At 37.0% G+C, this 10278-nt stretch overlaps 1 long non-coding RNA gene across 1 annotated transcript; it reads left to right on the plus strand.

Moving 5' to 3' along the window:
- The first annotated feature begins 7949 nt into the window (after nt 1–7949).
- Nucleotides 7950–9854, plus strand: LOC119786910. Its single transcript, XR_005281251.1, has 4 exons — nt 7950–8723; nt 8810–8873; nt 9327–9463; nt 9761–9854. It is a non-coding gene; the product is annotated as an uncharacterized LOC119786910 (long non-coding RNA).
- The last annotated feature ends 424 nt before the right edge of the window (nt 9855–10278 follow it).

A 10278-nucleotide genomic window follows, 5' to 3' on the forward strand; every position in this document is an offset into this window, starting at 1 on the left:
GTAATTTTACTTTAAATTGGAGGAAGTGTGTGACCACAGGCGGAAGGTGTCTAATCAGGACTTGGTGCTAACTCAATGGGCACAGTGGTGTGTGTCTGCTGCTTGACTGTTCCTCATTCTGAGCGAAACTGGAAGCTGCATCACAGAAGCGTAACTTCCTTAGGATCTGTGAGGGATTTGGTATTGTCATGTAATTCACAGCCCCGTGGTTCAACTTATCTGCTTCAGTTGAACTTTGTCATCAGCTACTCATTGCTTCCTTGCAGAGATTACTAGACCACCCAGACATTAAAATAGCTGTGCTTTGTAAGCAAGCCATCTATTTTGCCATTCAAACTGGTCTGTGACTGTAAGAAATCAGGTTAGAGTGATTAAAACCAATAAATAGCTATCAGATAAATTTTTTAACAACAAATGTTTTCTCTAGATTTTATCTAGAATGTCAGGTTGTATGGAGATTTCGAGAGGACCAAAATGCAGATATTGGAAGCTGAAGGGGTTTCTTGCAGATTTAATATTCCAAAGGGTGGTAACTGAGGCAAAAATCCAAAAATAACAAAACACAGAAAACCAAGAGACATCAGGGAAAACACATATGAGGAGCTAAGAAATGACAAGGAGCCAGCAAAATAGTGCCTGAACAGGAGGTGTCTATATGGGAGACAGAAACAATGGGAGATCTAATTAGCAGATGAGGAACAGGTGTGGATAGAAGAATCTATAGGGGAGCTAAGAGGAGACTGACACAAGAGGGCAAAAGTGGGTAAACAAAAAATACATACGAACAACTAGAATAACAGAAAATGGACATAAAACCCATGAAAACTCAAAAAGAAAACTTATATAGAACCAAACCATGACACTGATGGAATTTATGTTTCCAGACTTTGATGTTTCTTTGTAAAAAACAAACAAAAAATGTGTAAATATGGCTCCCTTAAAGGACAATGGTCAAATTAATCATCATTCAAAGTGTTTCATTGTGTTGATGACTGTAGAGTCATCCAGAGCCTTCAAATTTCAGATATGTTTCTGCATCAACAGAGCTGACTGAAATAATCAGGTCATCAGCAGGACTTTCTAGCGCTTTCCTCCATGCTGAGAGGGTAATTAAGCCATGGGGTTCAGGTGTGTTGGGCTGGAGAGACATTTAAAAGTTGGAGGATACTTGCAGAGATTATAGTGTCATGGCATCACATTCAAGTTTCAAATGCCCTATTTGGATAAATAAAGTATATTTTGCTTTATTGAACATGTAAATAAAGGTTTTTATGTTTTTTCATGGGCATAGTACATGGCTTGTACTTTTAAGCAAAACCTTTGACTCCATCTCCTGAGAAGGGCCAAATCTCGCTACAGTGAATATATATACGTGCCCCTCAGAAAATTTTGAAAGAAGATGTCATTTCCTGCTTTCTGATGCATTTTATCAAGTTTCCATACATTAACTTTCACCTACATAAGTAAGGATGCTCTATGCCTGTTTAAGGTCTCATTCTCTAAATGGTTGCTCTGGTGCGAGCCAACAGAATTGACAAAGATTCCTGGATAGGAGCCGAAACATCTTAAAAAAAACTGTGCCAGAATCTGGTTGCCTTCTAATGTAAGCCTGTTTGCTCTAGATAAGGCCTTTAAATCAGTGATAGATTTAAAGGCCTGGTCAGTTCACACAACTGGTCAGAATGCCATAAAAACATATCTTAATAATATCAATGCTAAATGCATTTATTTGGAATAGTTTTACTGAGTTATTCAATACTTTATCACCTTTATTGAAATAAACTGTTTGAAACAACTTTTTTTTACTTTACTGTATGAACATCCATCCATCCATTATCGTAACCGCTTATCCCCTTAAGAGGTAGCGGGGGAGACCGGAGCCCTTCCCAGTAGTCAATGGGTGAGAGGCGTGGTAAACCGTGGATGGCCTGCCAGTCTATCACAGGGACTGTCTGAACAATACGGAATTAATTGAAGGCCATTATTTAAATTCTTTCTCAGTCTCGTTATTTTGTGGTTGAAACAGATAAACTAAACTCACTTTTCTATAGTAGTATTGTTGTCATATGATTGTTCAGACATCCCCAATGGTAAAAGAAACAGGTGCACAACATTAACATGAGCCAACAGTTCAAAGTGCAGGTGTCTCTACTCTAGACATGGAAATCGTTTTCAGCTTATGAAAACATGTGACTGCTACGTTAAGGCTGAGGTCAAAGGTCAGAATTTAGCTGCCTTTGAATGACCTGAAGGACCTCACTATTCATGCAAACCAGACTTTAAGCTTCTCTCCTCTAAGACACAATCACATGGAAGGGATAAGTCGTTTAATAAAGCTTCTGACTTAAGAAATATTCCAAATATTCACATAATGGATGTGTAAAAATACTATAAGTAGTATTCTAGTTTTACGCTCTTAAATCACATGTCTGTTATTTGCCCTTTTGGATATTTTTTTTGTTTTCCAAAGAAACTCCTTCTTTAAACTCAGCAACTGAATAATTGTGAAATCATATCAATAGTTTTGGATCTTAACCTTTTAAAATGTAAAAAAATAAAAAAAGTTTTTAAGTATGAAGTAAGGTCTTTAAATCAGCTACATTTTGAAAATTAAGAGCAGAAATAATAGGAGATAGCGTATCATGTACCAAAAGGTTGTCGAAACTAACATGGAGCTAACTTTTACCACCTCTATTCATAAAAGCATGTATTTTTCCATAGAAATAATGCAACACTGGCGTGAAAAAGGACTTTGCGCCCTGTTCAATGCATAACAATCTTCAGTTTTTTTTTTGCAGATGCTGACTTTAGTAATAAGAATGCAGTGATAGATTTGGACCATATGGAAATTTTAAATTGATGTGTTTACTGTTTTGATCTTCTGAGCTCTAGCTCTGCCTGAATCTTAGCAGCCCACAACCATTCTCCCATCGTTGTTCTTCTCAGGTCATAGCCTGGGCATGTAGCACCCCTGTTAAAGGTCAAACACACGGAGCTCACCTTACAGGGATACCAGCCCTTACTATTTGCAGAACCAAGGACTGAAACATCCAACTAGAGGAGATAACTGTACTGCTTTTTTATTGATTATTGCAGTTCAGTAAAAGCCTGTTAATCAGATATCAGTGTAAATCGGCTGTTGAATCAGGCAAAACTCTAAAACCTGCAGGACACCTCGTCGAGGGATGCCTTGGCCAGGCCTGCCAAGAAGGAACATATTGTAGGTGTTAAAAAATTATTATAAGCTTTTTAGCTTCTAAAAAACAAATCAAAAGTCTACCATTGTTGTTTTTTCTTGTTAAGGTTCACTAAGAAGGATTGGCAGATCTACATTCACCGGCCACTTTATTAGGTACCCCATGCTAGTAACGGGTTGGACCCCCTTTTGCCTTCAGAACTGCCTCAATTCTTCGTGGCATAGATTCAACAAGGTGCTGGAAGCATTCCTCAGGGAGTTTGGTCCATATTGACATGATGGCATCACACAGTTGCCGCAGATTTGTCGGCTGCACATCCATGATGCGAATCTCCCGTTCCACCACATCCCAAAGATGCTCTATTGGATTGAGATCTGGTGACTGTGGAGGCCATTTGAGTACAGTGAACTCATTGTCATGTTCAAGAAACCAGTCTGAGATGATTCCAGCTTTATGACATGGCGCATTATCCTGCTGAAAGTAGCTGTCAGAAGTTGGGTACATTGTGGTCATAAAGGGATGGACATGGTCAGCAACAATACTCAGGTAGGCTGTGGCGTTGCAACGATGCTCAATTGGTACCAAGGGGCCCAAAGAGTGCCAAGAAAATATTCCCCACACCATGACACCACCACCACCAGCCTGAACCGTTGATACAAGGCAGGATAGATCCATGCTTTCATGTTGTAGACGCCAAATTCTGACCCTACCATCCGAATGTCGCAGCAGAAATCGAGACTCATCAGACCAGGCAACATTTTTCCAATCTTTTATTGCCCAATTTCGATGAGCTTGTGCAAATTGTAGCCTCAGTTTCCTGTTCTTAGCTAAAAGGAGTGGCACCCGGTGTAGTCTTCTGCTGCTGTAGCCCATCTGCCTCAAAGTTCGACGTACTGTGCGTTCAGAGATGCTCTTCTGCCCACCTTGGTTGTAACGGGTGGTTATTTGAGTCACTGTTGCCCTTCTATCAGCTCGAACCAGTCTGGCCATTCTCCTCTGACCTCTGGCATCAACAAGGCATTTCCGCCCACAGAACTGCCGCTCACTGGATGTTTTTTCTTTTTCAGACCATTCTCTGTAAACCCTAGAGATGGTTGTGCATGAAAATCCCAGTATATCAGCAGTTTCTGAAATACTCAGACCAGCCCTTCTGGCACCAACAATCATGCCACGTTCAAAGTCACTCAAATCACCTTTCTTCCCCATACTGATGCTCCGTTTGAACTGCAGGAGATTGTCTTGACCATGTCTACATGCCTAAATGCACTGAGTTGCCACCATGTGATTGGCTGCTTAGAAATTAAGTGTTAACGAGCAGTTGGACAGGTGTACCTAATAAAGTGGCCGATGAGTGTATATTAACACTAGTACACGCTGGGATTTTCCACCCCAAGCCACTACGGGAGATGGCTTCAAATTCTTCCACTCAATGCCGTAATGGCAATCGGGCCTCACAGTTACTTCCCTGGTGGGCCAATGTTGATTTTGGGCAGCATGTGGGCTTTCTTTTTTCTCTCTCTTTCTGCTTTCTATGTTCATGGTGTCAAAAACCTGGTAGAACAACGCTTTAGTGACGCACTCTCCTTGGGCCACAGTTGTCAATCAATCATTATCAAATTATTGGATAGAAGCAATAAATAAAAAGGAGGAACTCAACATATATCTTCCTTAAAGCCCTTTCTACTAAATAAAAACGCATATTTACACATTGTTTGCATAATAATAATATTACCATATTGACTTAGCTGGATGTTTTGTTATGTATCTGTAATTAAATAGAAGACTTCTACGTGGTTTTTAGAGACTCATAACTTTCTTTTCTACCCAATAAAACACAAAAACTAGTTCTGAAAAAATCACAAACTAAATACAGATGATAAATTGTATTTATCATCTTTGATGATAGTATATTGACTTGAGTAATTAACTACTGTATTTATACCTGTTGTAAATATACAAACGATTAATATGTAAGGTTATTTTGAATGTTTCACTTAAGAGTATTACTGCTGCCTCCATCAGTTTTAAAAGGGGTACTGCTTGTGAATTATCCACATGGGATCACCTGGTTGGGGTGGCAACAGGATTAACAAATGATTGGCTAAGGGTGGTAATGGCTACCACTGGCCCTCCATCTAGCTCCGCCCCTGGGTTTTAATAGACGTGGATTAAATGTATTTGTCTTTTATACATAAATATCCCCTTTATTTTACTAAAGTTGTCTTTTTATCTTATTCTTTTTTATATTCTTAACTTTTATCAGGAAAATCTTAAGGTCACTTACCTTTTTCTTTACGTGGACATGTCACCATTCACTCTAACATACCTTTTTAAATGTTGTAAATCACAAGAATATTTGTTTCCATTCATAGGCTTCATTGTCTTTTCATCAACACCAGGCAGGGCTGTCTCTTCTCACAATTCATGGGTGAAATTTTTTTCCACTCCAGTCTTGGCTCCATTCTGGAAAATGTAGCTGGTTTCGCTGCTCCTGCTTCGTGTAGAAAGGACTACCGTACTTAAATGATTAAGAGTCTTGGTGGATCCTTTTTTTTTTTTCAGGTGAATATTATCATTGGTTAAGGGATTGCAGGTGAAAAATGTTATTTATCTACACAGTCCCTTTTATAAATAAACTAATAAATCAATCTCAAACCAGGTATTGAGTAGACCAGGTCTCTTTTTTTTCCTACAGACATTGCTATTTTTGAGCTTGGACTGCAAAGCTGGGCTCTTGTACCAAGGTGACTGTAAACTGTAAAGGAACAAATCCAAGCAGAATAATAGTTTTGTAGTTTGCATAAAAATAATCTTGTAGATTTTATTATAGCTACTTAGATCAGAACCATATCACGGATCTGTCTATCTCTCTTATATTTCAGTTAAAGAATAAGACAAAAGGGTAGAAAAAAACCCTAGCCTGCTCCCTCCAATCTGCACAATGATTTCTTTTATTCATACTGATGACTGCAGAGGTCTGACCCAGGTCGAGACCCACAGACCTTCTACTCAAAGCCCTCAAAACAACAGCTGGCATAGAGAAAGTGCGGCAGAAGAGGGGGGCCAGACAGGGAGGAAACTGGGGGAATGTGAAAAACGGAAGAAAATGTGGTAAGGAGGCTCTAAGGGGGAAGATAGAATGCTTTCTAAATATGACGTAATCTTTAAGCTATCTATTGTGTGCAGGAATACTGAGTTTGAGTTGCATCGTTAATTTACACAATAGGTGTTATAAACACAAGCAGTGCTCTAAAAAAGTCTTAACTCCATATCAGTGCATGCTACATAGAATAAAACAAAGTTAAACTAAGTAATAGTAAAATTGTCTTTCAAATGACCAATAATGCATAGGAAAAAAACACATCCAACCCCCCCTTGATTGAATGGAAAAATAAATACCTTCTAAACCTGTTCTGCTATGCACCTCTTTGCAGCCACAGGTACCCTAAAATGTTTATTATAAATGCAAATTAAACACTTTTGAAATCATTGTAGAGATTTTTTTGGCCTTTGCAGATGTTCTTTTTTTCTTCTTCTTCTGCTTAGCCCAATTAGATGGGGTTTTCAAAAAGATTTCAATCCAAACTTTGACTAGGCCCAAAGCATTCTTTCATAACCACATAATAATATCTTGTTTAAGAATAACAATAGAAAAGAAAAAAAGTTAAAAGGATTAAAAGGGAAAAAAAGTTAAAAGGATGTTTGCTAAGAAGCTAGCTGTGAGTCTGCACGCTGATAAACAAATAGGATTTGTGCCACTTTCTTATATTTAAAACATCTAAACAGCCAATTAAACTATTTAGAGCTAGGAAAAAATATTGGTAGACCAGCCACTCCAACTCTGTTAATCTAACTTTTTCAAACAGGGCACAAAATAGAGACTTTTAAGATCTGTGTTTCTTTCAGAAGGGTAAATGCATGACGTAAATATTAATGATAAATACTTTCATTTGTACTCGCCTTCTTAAGCTTAGACAGGACCTGGTCGCTCAGCAGAAATGCCCAGTCTTCCCTCCCCCTGGATTCCTTCTCCAGGTCCTCTGGGGGGAATCCCAACCACAGCTGAGGCTGGAAATGTAGACCTACTGGGAAATTGACTTACTGTTTTTTTTTTATTTAGATCTACTTATTAAACTGAATACGGATTACACTTACCGGGTATTAGATTTCCCAACATGTGTATATTAGGGCATAAAATTGATCTATTTCCCCAAAATACAGTTTATATTTGCCTCATGCTTATTGCCAACCTGTCAGCTAGTCAACAAGCACCTTGAAAGTCCCAACACAGTAGCATATTTTCAACCCTTTCTTTGCCCTTACCTTGAAAATAACCCTAAACGTAGCCATTACCAGTCCATTGCTAACCCTGAACTAATTTACACCTTACCCTGGTAAAAAAAAAATGTGCTTTATTGTATTTCAAGTATATTCATATTTCCTATAGTTTACTGAAAATGTACTTAGACAAATTGTACTTTTTGTAAATATATAAAAAGTATACTAACATTACGCTTTCATGCTAATACTTTTAACACACTTTAACATAATTACACTATGTTACACTTTATAGAAATATATTATTAAAAAAGTATACTTTAAGTGAAAGTTATGTGTAATTTCTAAAGTGTACTTATTTTAAATTTGTTTTTACATATATTTTTGCTATATTTTAAATTGTATGCTCAAAGTTGTCATTGTAACGTACATTGAAAGCATATTTTAAAAGTACACATTTTAATATCGACACTGTAATATTAAGTTTGAGTGCATTTTAAGTTACATTTGAATCTAATTATGAAGTGAAGTTATATACGCTTGTACTTCAGGTAATTCTTTTGGAAAGTGTTCAATAGTATAACTACAAAAATGCACTTAAACCCTATTATGCAATTTTGTGCTGTGTGTAAAGTACACAGATAGCAATTATTGCAGTTGTTATGTAATGTTTAATAAGTTTTGAAAAAGAAATATGATACAATACATCTTACACACAAAACCACATTGAACAAAACACTAAATGTTCACTTCAAAAGTACAGGTGCACAAAAATGTGTGTTCTGCTGAAAAGCAAGTGGTTTAAAGCTGGTGCAGTGCTACATTATGATCTAACAAATAGCATAACCCACATTGCAACAGAAAAGTTAATACTGGCCAAATGCAAAAGAAATAAACTTAACACATTACAATTGTCTCAAGTGTTCAAAAAAGAACATTTCATTAGTATTGTTTAATGGATCAAAGCAGGGCTACTGCAAACAAGACCAATTGGTGAGTGCACATATTTAAAAGTCGCTGACAGCACTTCATGCATATAGGAGTGATATGTGGAGGTTGTTTGGCCTTGATGTCTGTAAAGTAGTAGCTCCCCAAGAATTTTAGTCTTGGGGAGTTTTTGGTTCAGTACTGATATCAGAATTCCCATAGACTTTGAATGCACCACACCTGCACAGCAGTTAGTCACGGCTCCTCCCTGCTCAGAGCTAGCGTGCTTTTCTTTTAAGGCCTTGGTCTGCATGGAGAGAGGTAACTTTCAAAACATTCCCATTTGGTTTTGAAATCTTAAGATATCTGTATAAAACGCGATTTTGATTATTATATTTGTATTGTAGAAACAGGAGATGTAATCGGTTGAGCAGGAAGATTTGCTGTATTATTGTGTTGAAGAATATCCTGGTGAGTTCACATGAACCTGTGAATGAAATATATATATTTTTTGAGATGTAAAACCAGTCAGGATATAATGTTTTGTAATATATGTAATTTTACTAGCTCTTTTGATTTATTGAATGCATTAGCACAGTGAGAAGGAGGCTAACACACCCCCCATGTGCTCTTCTAAAAAAGAAAATGCACTTTCAAGCTAGCTACATCTTGTGTGATGTTGCTGTAAAACCCCCACAAGGGGTTAACGTAAAATTAACCCTTCATAGGTGTCCTGGATTGTTTTTTCCAGATACAAGTATTGACTACTGACCATAATGATTTCTTAGACAGTGAACCACATGTAAATTGATAATTTTACTTTATATTTTTGTCTGTATAAATGTGGTAAAAACCAATTTATATTATGGTGATTACATGATTTATTTTCCAATTGAAGTAATTGCTCTGCACATTTGTGTGCAGGCTGTTTTTTTTTTTACATAGTTGCAGAATCTGCTGTTACAGCTGAGCGGTTCATTGTATGGACTGGACTAGACTCCACCAGAGATGTTGATGCAGAATGTTCCCAATGTGAATGCCATCCGGTTCCCTGGAGGGTGGTAGGAAAAACAAGGAAACTTAAGGATTTTTCTTCCCTTTCTTTCTGCGGATTCATAATTTTTTTCTTTTCTGAGATCTCTGACAATTTTTGTTGTTACTTTGTTTAATTTTTTTGATCAGATCTGATAAAACCACTTGATGCATCAGATTTATTTAAATTCAACTGAAATGGACAATTTTTTTTTCTGGTGCACTTATGGACCCTGGTATATCATACTGATACAATTTGTCAGACTTTTCTGATGTACTGCTCAAAAATACTATGAATTTACAGTATCTCTCTGTTTGGTTAACAGACGCTGTTCTTCTGGAGTTTCCGTAGACAAGTGTCTCTGATGTGCGCACGGCCATCAGACGAAAATGTAACAATGAGCAGTTCAGCCAAAAAAAGGAAAATAATGTGTGGTGGGCGTGTTTTTGTATGGTGCGAGGGTTTAGGGGTGCAATAATAAGGAATGTTGTTTTTCATTGTTCAGTATTCCTCTGCGTTCTTTAAAGTTTATTTGTAATGTTTAGGTCTGCTGCCTGAAATTGACATATTTCTACAAAGTGTACTAAAGTACCAATATTTGAAAATGTGTTGTAAGTTTTATAATGAAAATGGTTAACGTCGATATGTAAATGTTTATACATTCTGAGATAGTACAAGTTATATTATTTGTAATGTACTATAATTTGGACATGTTTCAAATACATTAAAGTATATTTTTTCATCTGCACGGAAGTATATCCACAAGTCTTTCAGCATTTAGTATACTGTTAATACATTTGCAAGAATGTGCAAGGTAGAAAGTAGTATAGCAATGTAATGATA

This window comes from Cyprinodon tularosa, unplaced genomic scaffold, assembly GCF_016077235.1.
Source record: "Cyprinodon tularosa strain WSP-4 unplaced genomic scaffold, ASM1607723v1 ctg281, whole genome shotgun sequence".
NCBI lineage: Eukaryota > Metazoa > Chordata > Actinopteri > Cyprinodontiformes > Cyprinodontidae > Cyprinodon > Cyprinodon tularosa.